This window comes from Oncorhynchus nerka, linkage group LG22, assembly GCF_034236695.1.
Source record: "Oncorhynchus nerka isolate Pitt River linkage group LG22, Oner_Uvic_2.0, whole genome shotgun sequence".
Lineage (NCBI taxonomy): Eukaryota > Metazoa > Chordata > Actinopteri > Salmoniformes > Salmonidae > Oncorhynchus > Oncorhynchus nerka.
Genome location: NC_088417.1, coordinates 38396269 through 38411152, shown reverse-complemented (window position 1 = coordinate 38411152; position 14884 = coordinate 38396269).

The following is a 14884-nucleotide window of genomic DNA, read 5'->3' as shown; positions in this document are numbered from 1 at the left end:
GATAGCAGGCAAGGATATACACCAGATATGTATCGCCTGCTTGGGTTTTGAGCATGCTGTGGCATCACTCGCTAACCCCAAGTTCTGCGTGCACTATAGGGCACTGTCTGCAAACCCCCTTCACTGGCGAGTACACCAAGCAAACCCCAAACCATACTTGTCACTAGTGATGTTACATTTGATACCGGAGCTCCAAGGCATTCACTAGTCAGTGTACTTTGACCTCCTCCCTATAGGCTGTCTCATCATTGTCGGTGATCAGGCCTACCACTGTTGTGCACTGTTGTGCAAACTTAATAATGGTGTTGGAGTCCTGCCTGGCCGTGCAGTTGTGAGTGAACAGGGAGTACAGGAGGAGGCTGAGCACAAACACCTGAGGGGCCCCCGTGTTGAGGATCAGCGTGACGGAGGTGTTACGTATTTCAGGATCCAGTTGCAGAGGGAGGTGTTTAGTCCCAGGGTCCTTAGTGATGAGCTTTGAGGGCACTATGGTGTTGAACTCTGAGCTGTAGTCAAAGAATAGTATTCTCACATAAGTGCTCTTTTTGTCCAGTTTGGACAAGCCTTTCAACGCATTTCATGGCTACAGACATGAGTGCTATGGGTCGGTAGTCATTTAGGCAGGTTACCTTAGTGTTCTTGGGCACATGGCCAATGGTGGTCTGCTTGAAAGATGTTGGTATTACAGACTCTGACAGAGAGAAGTTGAAAATGTCAGTGAAGACACTTGCCAGTTGGTCAGCGCATGCTCGGAGTACATGTCCTGGTAATCCGTCTGGTCCAGCGGGCTTGTGAATGTTGACCTGTTTACAGGTCTTACTCACATCGGCTGCGGAGAGCGGGTTCACACAGTCTTCTGGAACAGCTGATGCTCTCATGCATGTTTCAGTGTTACTTGCCTCGAAGTGAGCACAGTTATTTAGCTCATCTGGGAGGCTTGTGTCACTGGGCAGCTCTCGGCTATGCTTCCATTTGTTTCTACTCCAGGGAAACGTCCTGGTTCCCAGGGGGGCATTGCATACGCTCCATTCTGGACCTAAGGATCCGCAACAGCTTTCATCATGTTCCGTATACTTACATACAATGTGCTGTTTTGTTTTATTCGTCAAGGCAACTGGTTCAGTTCAGCTGACCTACAGGGCGCTTATTTTCATATAAGCATTCTGCCAGCACACAGGATATTTTCAGGTTTTCTTTCGAAGCACAGCCTACAAATACCTTGCTGTTCCCTTCGGGCTAGCACTTGTTACCAGTTTGTTCAGCAAGTTTGTGGAAGCGTCTCTATCACCCCTGAGAACCAGGGGGCTAAGAATCTCCGCTTACACAGACAATTACCAGCTTTGATCCCCTACACAGTGTTGCCAACGGTTTCCTCGAAAGTGTCATTGAGTTTGAATTTCATCTCCATCGTTTTGAAAGTGCTCTGGGATTTTACAAAGATCATTCCTTGGTCATCCATGTTGATGATCAGACTGGGCTTGATGTGGTTTCCCACCTGTCGGGTCGTGAAGCCTATACCTGCACAATGGAGAACAAACTGTCAAGAGGGATCCTTTGACAGTATCGAGTGGTGCAACCAAAGGCATTGTCCATGTGTAATAACTATGCATATAAATGATTATCCTAATGAGATCTTAAGATTGTATCAGAAATATATTCTTAAAAAAAAAAAAATCCTATCATATTTCAACAATCATTTATTCAATTGGAGAAAAATGTATCATACCAGAACTTTCACATACTCAAAGTCAAAGTTCTCGCTGGAAATCAATTTCCAGGTCCCCACAAACTTGTCAACCTTCTTTCAAGTTATCTTTCATATCTGCTAAATTACTCAAAAGTAAATATCGCCAACAGTGCACTCTATTGACTCAAACTTGACTATACAATTCACGGTGTTAAAAGGATCGCGTGTTCTAATGCAGCCCAATCACAGCCATGAACGTCCCGGTATGGGTGAAAGGTTCCACATCTACTAGTAGAGTTCCACATCTACTAGGCTACTGTGCTAAATTACATTTAGTTTAGTGGACTATGTCTACTACCTCAGCAAATAGTTGACTGATCACATGCTCCTAAGCTATGACAGAGCTAGATAATGGCCTACATTTGATAGTTTGGACAAAGATTATCTTCAACAAACTTAGCAGAGAAGAAAATGAGTATGTTTCACTTCAAATAATCTTAGGCCATCTAACCTAAACTTCAAAAGTGGATGTGCCCACAATAAAACTGCAAAAGCAATCGGTAGAGGCAAAAACCTGGAGGCAGTTGGCATGTTGAAAACATATACTTAATTGTTTGAAACCTGGACGTTTTACTTAATATTATGAGGTATTTCTTACCTTGATTCAATGTAGCCTAGGCAATAATCTGACAGAAACTGATATTTTATGAAGATTTTCTCATATGCCATTGGAGCCAGCATTTCTCTCGTGTTCTATCGTTTTTCATATCATCTTTCTTTCTTTGCCCAGAAGTCAAAGGCACAATAGTCATAACCCATCCTATTTTGTTGCATATTATGATACCCCCTCTTTCTACGTTTCTAAGGAGATGTTAATCTCTGTCACATGAAACCTCCCACATCAGGTGGACCTTTTAAAACAGTGTTTCCCGTCAATTTCATTTTGGCAAATGTTTGAAAAGTGTGTTTTACATCAATAATTATTGCATGTTTTCTAAGCTCCATTCCTGGTAGGCCTACGCATGCATGGTATTTTCTGTGGGTCATGTCATTTTACTGTTTGGAACTAATTTAATTGTTCGGTAGACTGTTGTTGTGCGATAGTTAGTCTGCAATAAAATTGACCGAAATGTGCAGCCCCTATAGAATTTTGTTGGGAATCATTGATGGACAGCAATATTCAAACCTTGTCTTTGTTTTTCAAGTAGATTTGAGTCAGGACTGAGACTGGACCATTCAGGAACACTCAACACCTCTTGGAAATCCATTCTCGTGTTTCTTTGGCATTAACATTTGTGTAATTGTTCCAAAAATACAACTATATCCAAGGGTCAGGTATTCACTCTAAGATCCTCTGAAAGTTTGAGGAAAACCCGCCTGTTGTCTAAAAATCTAACTCTAGGATAGAGTTTATTTTGCAGAAAGAGGCCTACACAAATGTAAATTCCAAAGACACACCAGAAATGGCCTGGGTGGCAGTCTGTTTCTGCTCAATTGCCAACTCCTTGTGGAATTGTCATGTAATGTAATGAAGCATGCAGAGTTGGTGTTAATTCCATAAATTCATCCCTAATTTAATTCCATCTCCCTGTAAATTCCATTTAATTCCATTCAAATTCCAGGTCAGTCTTTCAATTTCTCTCAAAACAATGTTAAGTAAATTATATGAAATCATATCCAAATTCAATATAGTCTGCAACAACTCCACAAATTAAATTAATTTCTATATATTTTTTAACCCTTATTTTACCAGGTAAGTTGACTGAGAACACATTCTCATTTACATCAACAACCTTGGGGAATAGTTACAGTCAGTGGAGAGGAGGGGGATGAATGAGCCAATTGTAAACTGGGGATCAATACGTGACTGTGATGGTATGAGGGCCAGATTGGGAATTTAGCCAGGACACCGGGGTTAACACCCCTACTCTTACGATAAGTGCCATGGGATCTTTGTGACCACAGAGTCAGGACACCCATTTAACATCCCATCCGAAAGACGGCACCCTACCCTGTGTCCCCAATCACTGCCCTGGGGAATTTGGATATTTTTTTAGACCAGAGGAAAGGGTTCCTCCTACTGGCCCTCCAACACCACCTGGTCTCCCAACCAGGGACCAACCAGGACCAACCCTGCTTAGCTTCAGAAGCAAGGCAGCTTTTTACATCAACAGAATCATTATACAGAAAACCAGCCTAAAGCCCCAAACAGCAAGCGATGCAAATGTAGAAGCACGTGGCTAGGAAAAACTCCCTGGAAAGGCAGGAACCTAGGGAGAAACCTAGAGAGGAAACAGGTTCTGAGGTGTGGCCAGTCTGGAGGGAGCATAGTTCAATTCACACAGGACACCAGAGAAGACAGGAGAAATATACCAGATATAACAGACTGACCCTAGCCCCCCGGCACACAGACTATTGCAGCATAGATACTTGAGAATGAGACAGGGGTAGGTCGGGGGACACTGTGGCCCTGTCCGACGATGACCCCGGACAGGGCCAACCAGGCAGGATATGACCCCACTCACTTTTTCAAAGCACAGCCCCCACACCACTAGAGGGATGCCAACAGACCACCATCTTACTACCCTGGGACAAGTCTGACTATAGCCCACGAAGATCTCTTCCACCACACGAGCCCAGGTGAAAAACCTTACAGGAAGATCACATTAGTGACTCAACCCACTCAAGTGACGCACCCCTCCTAGGGACGGCATGGAAGAGCACTAGTAAGCCAGTGATTTAGCCCCTGTAATATGGTCAGAGGCAGAGAATCCCACTGGAGAGAGGGGAGCCGGCCAGGCAGAGACAGCAAGGGTGGTTCGTCGCTCCAGTGCCTTGCCGTTCACATTTGCACCCCTGGGACAGACCACACTCAATCATAAGACCTACTGAAGAGATGAGTCTTCAGTAAAGACTTAATGGTCGAGACAGTCTGCGTCTCTCACATGGATAGGCAGAACATTCCATAAAAAATGTAGCTCTATAGGAGAAAGCACTGCTTCCCGCTGTTTTCTTAGACGTTCTAGGCACAGTAAGGAGGCCTGCATCTTGTGACCACAGCATACGTGTAGGTATGTATGGCAGGAGCAAATCTGAGAGATAGGTAAGAGCAAGTCCATGTAATGCTTTGTAGGGTAGCATGTCACTGTTCAGACACCCTAGCTGTACTGGAAATATAGAAATACACGTTTAAAAGATTTAAAACAAATCCTGCAGTGAATTTTTTGCATTAATTCTATTAACCTGGAAATGTACAAATATTGAAACAAAGAATAATGTATATATAGCAATTCAAACCGTTCAAACGGTCTAATTCCTATTCCAATTCTATTCCAATTCTATTCCAATTCCGTAAATTGGAGATTGTTGAAATTCAAATGGAATTCAACAGATATTCTCCACTTCATGAGAGAATTCAAGAACTGATTTGTAATTTCAAATTAAATTGAAATTGACCCCAACCCTAGTAAAGGAAGTGGAATGTTAGCTGACCAAGTTCTATCACAGTCTGACGTACAAGCCTACAGCCTGAGGATCATACATGTTTGATGCACCTCATAGTCCTCACCAGCAGAGAGCAGCATCTCCATGACCTTGTTTCAGCTGGAAAATGAAGGGAGACGTAAGAAGTCTGCTTTTCCAGAAGGGGGAGTAAGTGACCTCATTACCATGCTGAGCATTCAGTTGTTCCACTCTCCTGTAGAGGTCCTCTATGTCCCTCAAACACAACTCTGGACCTCGAAGCCAGTTCCACTGGGTTTTGTCATTGTTCCCCCCTAATCAAGGGCAGATTTAGACCTGGGAATTGTCAGGTAGAACAGAAAACCAGCAGGCTCCGGACCTCATAGGGTCAGAGTTCAATAACCCTGCTCTTTGTCATTCTATGCATTCTCCCTTCTGCATTATGATTAAGAAGGGATGGGCGTAGCCAACGCATTAATCAATCACGCTTAACTGTTCCAGTACATAGTTTATGTCCCCAACGACAAGTCTGATCAAACTCCAATACATCTTCAGGAGCCCAGGGAAATAGAGAGAGGACATGTGACCTTTTTTCTGGGGACATAAACACAGATGAAAGACGGAAAATAAAACTGTCCTTAAACCTTTACTCACCAAAGCAAGACGGGTGACACCTGTAGCAATTCATCTCCATTCAATGTATGTTTGGTACGTCGTCTACTGCTTCGGTCAATGAAATGAACATAAATGAATTCCCCTTGTTTTGTCCTTTGTCTTTGATGCTGAAAAATAGATACTTTACTTGTAATATTATGTGAAACGTTGCGGTTATTTGTGTGAACATGACCCTATGCCGAATGTGCACTGAATAAATACAATGAGATTTCTGCCTTTCTACCTGGATTTATAGACTACTATTATTGTGTTGAAAATAATCGACTGAAATATCGCGATCTTCATTTATTTCGATACTATATTCTGTCTGACAACAAAGATAACACTTATCAGCTGGTCTAGATTGCTATCAATGTCAGCACCTCATTAGTAGCATATGTACTGTACAATGATATTGCAAGTTTGTGCACTAGTGTGCGTCAACATTACTACATGCAAGGCCACTAGTGCATGTTTTCTCCTGTATTGTCCTTCAAACACTCCTCTGTCTGTCCATCTGCTGCCACAGCTGAGCCGAGGGACAGAGATCGAGGGGAATAATTGAGCCCACCATGAAGCAAATGAGAAGATTTATTTAAATCTGTATGGACCTTTAACGCATCGACTCTTAATTTGAATTGATTTGACATTGTCTTTATCTCAAATGTGTGATTCACGTTTCGCCTTGAGAAGATGATCAAATCAATTTATCAACAACTTTATTGTCAAACAACCACACAACAGTGCTTGGCCAATTTATGAATGTCAGTTGATATGAAGTGTTTTATTGCTGGGAGATAGAGTGTCCTAAATGAGTGGGCTCTAAAATCTTATTGGAAGTGTGCGCCTCAAGCACTCGGCTGTTCTCTCATCTGTCTGGCCCAGCCAAATCCCAGCTGATGGGAAACGCTGGGGAATATGTTCAAATTGAAAGAAGAAACAAAGGCTATTTACTGACAAAAAGGCCTTGTAATTGTTTTTATTCTCCCAAGACTTTAGCCTGAGAGAAATAAAGCCAGACGTGAATTTGCATTCTCAATTAAAATAGTTCAAATGAATTATACAGAGAAAAGAGATTTGGAAGAAAAAAGTTGTCCTCCCACTCCTGCACTCGTACTCTTGAGGGTAAAGCTAAATTAGCTTGTCTGATTGACATGGCTGCAGCAGGCCTGAAGAATCAGTTATTTCATTTTGTCATTTGGGTAGTTTTAAGAGTGTTTTCATATCTATAAAGGCCAGTTTCTCATAGTAACAAATGTTTTGTTTTCCTCTTACACCCCAACCCGAGTAAGATGTTATCACCACAACAAACTAAAGTGGTTTTGATTTCTAGGAAATCAGACAGACTTTTTTTGTGTCTTTAGAAGTCTATAGATACCAGAAAGACAAGGTTAACTGAATTATTTGCTAAACATTGTAATTTATTCCCTTAATCTTGTATTTTCATTCAACTTTTTAACACAAATATATTACATTCAATTCTGCAAGGAAAATAGGATTTAATATCATTGCACAAAACACTGAGACTAATACAAAAGTCAAGAAGATGGAGAAAATTAAATGTACAATATCAAACAAGATAATATAAATTATTTGACAGTTGTGTATATTCTTCTGTATATCAAATTATATATACAGGAATACAATGGTGCATTGAACCATTGTGCGATTGGCACAGCAACCGAAGATTCACGAATGAAACATGACAATAGGAATAAATGTGTTTTCCTTGTGGGTAATCCATTTGGCCTCAGTTTGAGAGCAGTTTTAGTGAAGTGAGATGCCTACTGGCTGCTAAGTGTGTGAGCTCTCAGAATGTTTTGAAGGAAAATATCTACTCTATTTGTTTTAGTTTTTTTTTCACACAAGTTTGTGTATGATGGCCAATAGTTTGTGTGCAAATTGAATCATCATTTTCTTCTGCCAGCATTTCTACGGAATTTGACCAGTGACAAATGTTTTATATGAGGCGACGGTACAGAATGTCATCTTTTGTTTGAGGAGATTTTCATACATACAATATCAGTTTTACCGTTTAGAAATGAAAACACTTGTATCTAGTCCCCCCCATTTGAAGGTGTCATTAGTATTTTGACAAAGTAACTTATAGTGTTTTAAAGTAGTCAAAAGTTGAGTACTTGGTCCCATATTTCTAGCAGGCAATGACTACATCAGTTGGACGCATTAACAGTTTGTTTTGGATGCATTTCTGATTCATTTGTGCACAATAGAAATTAATGGCAAATCATGTATTGTGTCATTTTGGTGTCACTTTTATTGAAAACAAGAAAACAATATTTTTATGAACACTTCCACAGTAATGTGGAAGCTGCCGTGATTACGGATAATCATGAATGAATCGTGAATAACTTTAAGTGGGAAGGTTACAGAAGCATAAATGTCATACAGCCCCCAAAAAATGCTAACCTGGGGGTATGATCAATGTGGATACTAAACTTTTGACTACTTTTATAGACTATAAGTGAATTTGTTGAACTTGCAACCTTCCGGTTACTAGTCCAACGCTCTAACCACTAGGCTACCCTGCCGCCCCTGGTGACCTAGAGGTCGGAGAGGAGCACACGTGACAGTACCCCCTCCCCGACACGCGTCTCCAGCCGCAGGGCGCCGACCAAGATGACAATACCGGGGATCAGGAGTGGACCGGTCACCTCTGCGGGAACCTGTCGATCCAGCTGAGGCGCGGGAGCATGGCAACCTAGAGCGCCGGAGAAAGAGCATACGTGACAGTACCCCCTCCACGGCGCGCTCAGCTCAAGCCGCAGGACGCCAACCACAGGGACGATCCTGGAGATCAGGTGGGGGCGCAGAAACCTGACAATTGGGAGCCTGTCAAACTCATTGAAGCATGGGAGCCTGTCGAACCCATTGAGGCATGGGAGCCTGTCGAACCCGCTGAAGCATGGGAGCCTGTCAAACCCATTGAGGCATGGGAGCCTGTCAAACCCATTGAGGCATGGGAGCCTGTCAAACCCATTGAGGCATGGGAGCCTGTCAAGCCCATTGAGGCATGGGAGCCAGTCAAACCCGCTGAAGCATGGGAGCCTGTCAAACCCGCTGAGGCATGGGAGCCAGTCAAACCCGCGTTGGCATGGCAGCCTGTCAACCCAGCTGAGGCATGGCAGCCTGTAGATCCCGCTGAGGCAGGGGAACCTGTCAAACCCACCGAGGCCTGGGAATTTGACAAACCGACAGAGGCCTCGCAGGTAGCTCCGGTTCTGACACCCGGACCCAACACCAAATCAGAAACAAAACAAACCACTCCCTGTTGCTTCCCTTTGGTGAGGCGTCATTCTGTAACGATGTGCACTAAGAGTCGGGAAGAAGGTTCAGGGAGTGAGTGTTTTAATCAATAAACAAAACATAACACAAAACAAGAGACCCGAACAAAGCACAGACATGAAACAGAAACAATGATGCCTGGGGAAGGAAACAAAGGGAGTGACATATGTAGGGCAGGTAAGCAAGGAAGTGATGGAGTCCAGGTGAGTGTCATAATGCGCTGATGCGGGTAAAGATGATGACAGGGGTGCGCCATAACGAGCAGCCTTTTGACCTAGAGGCCAGAGAGGAGCACACGTGACAGTGTTAAACAAATCAAAATATATTTGAGATTTGAGATTCTTCAAAGTAGCCACCCTTTGCCTTGATGACAGCTTTTCACACTCTTGGCATTCTCTCAACCAGCTTCATGAGGTAGTCACCTGGAATGCATTTCAATGAACAGGTGTGCCTTGTTAAAAGTTCATTTGTGGAATTTCTTTCCTTCTTAATTTGTTTGAGCCAATCAGTTGTGCTGTGACAAGTTAGGGGTGTTATCAGGAAGATAGCCTATTAGTTACTACATGATTCCATATGTGTTATTTCATAGATTTGATGTCTTTGCTATTATTCTACAAAGTAGAAAATAGTCAAACATAAAGAAAAACCCTGGAATGAGTAGGTGTGTGTCACAAATTCCCCCGGTACTGCTGCTCATTCCGTGCACCAGCTCCGGAGGTCTACGTCACTGGCCTTCTAGGCGTCACTGAACTGTTTCATTAGGCACACCTGGTTCCCATTTCCCCTGATTAGTCATTTTACATATGTGCCCTCTGTTCACCATTGTTTGGACGGTTATTGTTCCCATGGGTGGAGTATTAACACCCCCTACTACGTATTCCTGCACCTATCTCCAATTATTTACACAATGTGACAGTGTCAACTTTTGACTGGTACTCTATGTCTATAAATGACTTAAAACCCTTTATCCCAGTAGGCATTTCTCACAGGACAGAATAATCCACCACCATTATGTATGGACTATAGCATTATGAAAACACTACCAATAAAGTACTAAATCAAAACTAGATCTTATCTTGAACATTGTCATCACATGCACTTTTCTTTTCAAAAGCCTTTTTATTCCATGAAGAACATAGATCAATGACCAATTGTTTCTTTCCTGTTCTGTATTTTACCAGCCTACAGTTGGTAGAATTGTAGCGGTGGAAGTTTCAACATCACTCCCTTCTGACCTTATCTTCTCCTTTTGTGCATTCTCTCCAGGTGTCCATTGGTCGTCCTCTCTTCATCTTCCTCTTCTGCGCCTCCTCTTTCCTTTTATGTTCTAGGTTAGTGGCTGTTTAGCAAGGCTGCTTTTGTCCTTTCTCCATGTCCTCATCGTTCTTAGTTGAATTGGTGAAACTAACTTCTCAGCTTGAAATACCAGCACCTTCACCATCAAATTGCTAGATTCTCGGTGGTGCAGCTGGCTTAGGTGTTTTTAAGATGGCAATCATTGCGGGATCCAATTTCGCATACCAGTGTGGGGCCGTGAGGAAAGAAACAAAACTGTTACGCAACACAGAGACACCTGTGACAGCTAGTATTTGGAAAAAAGCAGATAGCTCGAATCAGTAAAGGTGTCACATAGCTGTGTCATGGAATATATGTCAAGATAAGTTGAGTGGTTCCTGTGGTATTGTTGACTTTGCAAAGGAAATACTGTTGACATTCAAACATCACAGTTCTAGTTTGCTCACTCCCTGCCGATTATCTTAGTGAAACAATTAGCACGCGTGCGAATGTCATTAATCCCACGGCACTCATTAATTAGCCTATGATCTCAGAATCCTGGGATTCCACTGTATTTAATACAAGCATACAGTCCAGACGTGATGTGGGGACATACGCCAACAGAGAGAGAGAGAAAACGGCAGGGTAATTAAGAATATAAATGAGTATTTTTTTTTTAGTTATGGTTAATCAGAAGAACTCGTCTTGATACTAGGGCACACATGGAGTGTTGACACAGCTAATCTACCAGGACCTCATCAAACCAAGAAGGAACTTGTTGAGTTTAATCAAAAGGGGAGATTTCGTATTCTAATTATCACCTCTAATTAGCATAAGGTGCTAATTGATAATTATGACGTATTATTATGAATGCAAACTCTACTGGTGTGTACTGTGAGTCTAGGCTACTGAGAGAATAGGGGAAAAAACGAATGAGGCATGTCATGGACAAAACCAACAGTTGTGAATATGAATTGGCTACTGGGTGCTACCTAAACATCAGATGGAAGGTAGATATTGCCTGAAGCAGCTTTGTGGGAATCGTCACAGACTGAACGTTCAAATGCCAAGGCCAGCTTCAGAGCTTGATCAAGCTGTAATCTTGAAATCTTGGCCTTCCTGGGGTTGGCATTTTGACTTTCTTCCGGGGCGGTGCACCTGTATACTGCAAACACAGCATGCTATAACCACACGATCTTCCACATCTTCTATGACACTGAAATTCAAAAGATTTTCACAGCTGTTTTGAAAGAGTCAATAGCTAGATCCCTTTCCCCCCACATTTAATTCAATTCAATTTACCTTAGAATAAAATATCAATCATGAATGTTTCAGCTATACAGATTGAGTAGAGCCCCCATGTTTTGAGGCTATAATATAGTGTTTGGTCTCCTGACGGGCCGCCCCCAGGTGGTTAAGGTAGGAAACAACACTTCCACTTCGCTAATCCTCAGCACGCCTCCAACTCAATCATCAAGTTTGCAGACAACACAACAGTAGTAGGCCTGATTACCAACTATAACAAGACAGCCTACAGGGAAGAGGTGAGGGCCAGGAAAATAACCCCTCCCTCAATGTCGTACAAAACAAAGCTGATCTTGGACTTCAGGAAACAGGAGAGGGAACAGGCCCCTATTAACGGGACCGCAGTGGAGAAGATGAAAAGCTGCAAGTTCCTTGGCCTACACATCACTGATGATCTGAAATGGTCCACCCACACAGACAGTGTGGTGAAGAAAGCACAACAGAGCCTCTCAACCTCAGGAGGCTGAAGAAATTCGGCTTGGCCCCTAAGACCCTCAGGAATTTTTACAGACGCACAATTGAAAGCACCCTGTTGGGGTGTATCACCGCCTGGTGCAGCAACTGCACCGCACACAACTGCAGGGCTCTCCAGAGGGTGGTACGATCTGCCCAACGCATCAGCGGGGGCACACGGTCTGCCCTCAGCACACCTACAGCACCCTATGGGACAGGAAGGCCAAAAAGATCAAAGACATCAACCACCCGAGCCACGGTCTGTTCAACCCGCTACCATCCAGAAGCCAAGGTCAGAACAGGTGCATCAAAGCTGGGACCGAGAGATGGCGCCGGAGAGGATGGCGCCGGAGAGGATGGCTGATGTATGTTTTACATGCTCCTTATCAAGTGTGCAATTTTGTTTTAAAAAGTTTTGCATTGTTTAACTTATTTTTTTAAAGCTTTTTTGTACATAATGTTGCTGCTACCATCTCTTACGACCGAAAATAACTTCTGGATATCAGCGCAGCGATTGCTCACCTCGAACTAGAAGAAGCTTTTTCCTTTAACGAGTCTGACGAAAAGGATATACTACTTTGGCGGGAACAGCTCAGGCTGCCTTCTGAGAATTCATAGGCGAGCGAGTAAACCCCCACTGCCGTCCGTTCTATTAGCCAATGTGCAATCATTGGAAAATACAATTGATGACTTACTATGAAGATTATCCTACCAACTGGACATTAAAAACTGTAATATCTTATGTTTCACCGAGTTTTGGCTGAAAGACAGATATAGAGCTGGCGGGATGCACCGGCAGAACAGAGAAGCTACATCTAGTAGGACGAGGGGTAGGGGTGTGTCTATTTGTCAATAAAAGCTGGTGCGCGATGTCTAATATTAAAGAAGTCTCGAGGTTTTGCTCGCCTGAGGCAGAGTACCTTATGATAAGCTGTAGACCACACTATATACCAAGAGTTCTTATCTATATTATTCGTAGCCGTCTATCCACAGACCGATGCTGGCACTAAGACCGCACTCAACCAACTCTATAAGGCCATAAGCGAACAAGAAAATTCTCTCCCAGAAGCGGCGCTCTTTAATGCAGGCAAACTTAAATCCGTTTACCTCATTTCTACCAGCATGTCACATGCGCAACTAGAGGGAAGAAATACCACTTTTACTCCACACACAGAGAAGCATACAAAGCTCTCCCCCATCCTTCATTTGGCAAATCTGACCATAATTATATTCCTGCTTACATGCAAAAACTAAAGCATTAAGTACCTGTGACTCGCTCAATACGGAAGTGGTCAGATGACGCAGATGCTAAGCTACAGGACTGTTTTTCTAGCACAGACTGGAATATGTTCCGGGATTCATCCAATGGCATTGAGGAGTATACCACCTCAGTCATCGGCTTCGTCAATAAAAGCATTGACGATGTCGTGCCCACAGTGACCCTACGTACAAATCCCAACCAGTAGCCATGGATTACAGGCAACATCCACATCGAGCTAAAGGCTAGAGATGCTGCTTTCAAGGGGGGGAGATGAATCTGGACGCTTATAAGAAATCCCGCTATGCCCTCAGACGAACCATCAAACAAGCAAAGCGTCAATACATGATTAAGATTGAATCCTACTACACCTACTCTGACGCTCGTCGGATGTGGCAGGGCTTGAAACTATTACAGACTACAAAGGGAAACCCGTGCACGAGCTGCCCAGTAAACGCGAGCCTATCAGATGTTTTCAGAGGGGTTCCTTGAGGAACCTTTTTTGACCTGAAAAGGTTCCAACGGTGTTTACATTTTTAGAAGTTTATTCCAGGCACCTTTACTTCTAAGAGCGTAGACCGAGCTGTGTATTGAGAGTGGCGGGGTGACCCACTGCGCACCGCTACTCAAGTACATCAGACACTAGACATGGGGTCAACACGGCCAACAGACACAGCGAAGCAGTAACCTGGTCTAATGGAATATTTGACGGTTTAAACGCTGAATATTTTCAGTAGATTGGGGTGTGGTCACTATTTTGAGATGTGTCTCTCTCATTAAAAGTATTCAGTGCTACATATTTGTCCAGCATTGGCTAAATTTGGCACTCTACAGAGGGAGACTTGACTTGGAGCGCTTTGTATGGAATTGAACACCTGCCTATATACTCTAATTTCCCAAATTGTGTATCAGCACTTTTGAACACTTGGGAAACGTCCACCAATATTACACATTTTTGAAAACTTAGAAAGTCATGCTGTGGCCCGGGTGAATCAGCAAAATGCTGATCTTGAGAATGCTCTTCAAAGTGTTCCTAAAAATGCTAATGTAATTTGACACAGATATAAAAGTCACCTGTGTTACCTGGACTTCGTTATGATTGATGGCTCTCTCAACAGATTTCTGGCACATAACCTTGGTGTATTAATTTCCGGATGCTTTCTAGGGCGATACCTCGGGCTATTCACCCAAAAGAGTCAGGGGATCACCACAGGCAGAACAGTTGAAATGAGGCAATTTCCTTATGTTTAAAAGTCCTTCAACAATTCATTAACAATTTCAATTAAAAATTCTCTGTGAGGAATAATTAAATTCTCGCTATAATATTAGCTATTCCAATTCATGTGTAAGTTAACCTTTTCAATTATTTTTACATATTGGTAAGAACAGGCATAATGATTCACGCAGAAAGATTACATTACATACAATATGTGAGATGAAAATGTATGAGCTGAGTTGTAACATTATCTGATTATTCTAGTTCAAAA